This window comes from Papio anubis, chromosome 20, assembly GCF_008728515.1.
Source record: "Papio anubis isolate 15944 chromosome 20, Panubis1.0, whole genome shotgun sequence".
NCBI lineage: Eukaryota > Metazoa > Chordata > Mammalia > Primates > Cercopithecidae > Papio > Papio anubis.
In genome coordinates this window covers 21,034,143-21,036,953 of record NC_044995.1, presented here as the reverse complement: position 1 = coordinate 21,036,953, position 2,811 = coordinate 21,034,143, and the positions used below count along the sequence as shown (strand labels likewise).

At 44.9% G+C, this 2,811-nt stretch overlaps 1 pseudogene; it reads left to right on the top strand.

Annotated features, from left to right (window-relative positions):
* The first annotated feature begins 400 nt into the window (after positions 1-400).
* Positions 401-2,393, top strand: LOC103880053 (annotated as a pseudogene).
* The last annotated feature ends 418 nt before the right edge of the window (positions 2,394-2,811 follow it).

Sequence of the window (2,811 nt, the reverse complement as noted above, 5' to 3'; positions counted from 1 at the left end):
TCCTCCCCCTAATCTGGCCCCACCATCCAGCCTACTCCACCTCTATAAATGGCAACACCACCCACAGTCTGCCCACACCAGAAACCCAGATGTCATTCATTCATTCTTTCTTTTCTTTCCTTTTTTTTTTTTTTTTTTTTTGAGACAGAGTCACTCTGTTGCCCAGTCTGGAGTGCAGTGGTGCGATCTCGGCTCACTACAACCCCCACCTCCTGTGTTCAAGTGATTTTCCTGCCTCAGCCTCCTGAGTAGCTCTGATTACAGGCATGCACCACCATGCCTGGCTAACTTTTGTATTTTTAGTAGAGATGGGATTTCACCACGTTATCCAGGCCGGTCTTGAACTCCTGGGCTAAAGCAATCTGCCTGCCTCAGCCTCCCAAAGTGCTGGGATTACAGGCGTGAGCCACCATGCCCAGCCCTTTCTTTCTTTTTTTAGAGATTTGATTCTTTTTTTAATTTTTAAAATGATCACACAATAAAATGAACATTTTCAGGAAAAGGTGTACAGTTCTGTGAATCAAACAGACAGATTCCCGTAACCAGCAACAAAATCAAGATAAAGACCAATTATAGTCACACCTTCCTTTCACCCCTAGCCACTATGAAACACAGATGTGCTATCACTAGGGTTTTATCTTCTCAAGAATGTCACATAGCTTTTCGCAACAGGTTTGCCACCAGAACACAGGTGTCGTGAAAACTGCCCCTAAAAGCCAAAATGGGAAAGGAGAAGACTTATGTCAACATTGTCATCAGTGGACAAGCAGATTTGGGCAAGTCCGCCCCTACTGGCCATCTGATCTACAAATGTGGTGGCATCAACAAAAGAAGCATCAAAAAATTTGAGAAGGAGGCTGCTGAGTTGGGAAAGGGCTCCTTCAAGTATGCCTGGGTCTTGGATAAACTGAAAGTTGAGCGTGAATGTGGTAGCACCATTGACATCTCCTTGTAGAAATTTGAGGCCAGCAAGTACTGCATGACTATCATTGACGCCCCAGGACACAGAGGCTTCATCAAAAACATGATTACAGGAACATCTCAGGCTGACTCTGCTGTCTTGGTTGTTGCTGCTGGTGTTGGTGAATTTGAAGCTGGTGTCTCCAAGAATCGGCAGGCCCGAGAGCATGCCCTTCTGGCTTACACACTGGCTGTGAAACAACTAATCATTGGTGTTAACAAGATGGATTTCATTGAGCCACCCCACAGCCAGAAGAGATATGAGGAAATTGTTAAGGAAGTCAGCAGTACATTAAGAAAATTGGCTACAATCCCGACACAGTAGCATTTGTGCCAATTTCTGGTTGGAATGGTGACAACATGCTGGAGCCAACTGCTAACATGCCTTGGTTCAAGGGATGGAAAGTCACCCGTAAGGATGGCAATGCCAGTGGAACCACGCTGCCTGAGGCTCTGGACTGCATCCTACCACCAACTCGTCCAAGTGACAAGCCCTGCTTCTCCAGGATGTCTACAAAATTGGTAGTGTTGGTACTGTTCCTGATGGCCGAGTGGAGACTGTTGTTCTCAAACCTGGTATGGTGGTCGCCTTTGCTCCAGTCAACTCTGCAACTGAAGTAAAATCTGTCGAAATGCACCATGAAGCTTTGAGTGAAGCTTTTTCTGGGGACAGTGTGGGCTTCCATGTCAAGAACATGTCTGTCAAGGATGTTCGTCATGGTAACAATGGAAGCAGCTGGATTCACTGCTCAGGTGATCTATCCTGAACCATCCAGGCCAAGTCAGTGCTGGCTATGCCCCTGTACTGGATTGCCACATGGCTCACATTGCATGCAAGTTTGCTGAGCTGAAGGGAAAGATTGATCGCTATTCTGGTAAAAAGCTGGAAGACGGCCCTAAATTCTTGAAATCTGGTGATGTTGCCATCGTTGATATGGTGCTTGGTAAGCCCATGTGTATTAAGAGCTTCTCAGACTATCCACCTCTGGGTTGCTTTGCTGTTCATGATATGAGACAGACAGTTGTTGTGGGTGTCATCAAAGCAGTGGACAAGAAGGCAGCTGGAGCTGGCAAGGTCACCAAGTCTCTCCAGAAAGCTCAGAAGGCTAAATGAATATTATCCCTAATACCTGCCACCCTGGTATTAATCAGTGCTGGAAGAATGGTCTTAGAACTGTTTGTTTCAGTTGGCCATTTAAGTTTAGTATTAAAAGACTGGTTAATGATAACAATGCATCGTAAAACTTTCAGTTCAAGGAAAGGATAATATTATGTGGACCACTTTGGTTTTCTTTTTTGCGTGTGGCAGTTTTAATTTATTAGTGTTTAAAATCAGTGCTTTTTAATGGAAACAACTTGACCAAAAATGTGTCACAGAATTTTGAGACCCGTTAAAAAAGTTTAATGAGAAAAAAAAAAAAAAAGAATGTCACATAAACAGAATCCTACCGTGTGTAACCTTTTGAGCTGGCATTTATTTATTCATTTATTTATTTATGTATTTTGAGACAGAATCTCACTGCAATGCCCAGGCTGGAGTGCAATGGTGTGATCTCAGCTCACTGCAACCTCTGCCTCCCGGGTTCAGGCAATTCTCCTGCCTCAGCCTCCCGAGTAACTGGGATTATAGGCATGTGCCATCATGCCAGGCTAATTTTTGTATTTTTAGTAGAGACAGGGTTTCACTATGTTGGCCAGGCTGGTCTCAAACTCCTGACCTCAGGTGATATGCTCACCTTGGCCTCCCAAAGTGCTGGGATTACAGGCATGAGCCACTGCACCTGGCTAGCTGACTTTTTTCGTTCAGCACAATGTCACTGAGCTTCATCCATGCCACCACGCCTGGCTAAT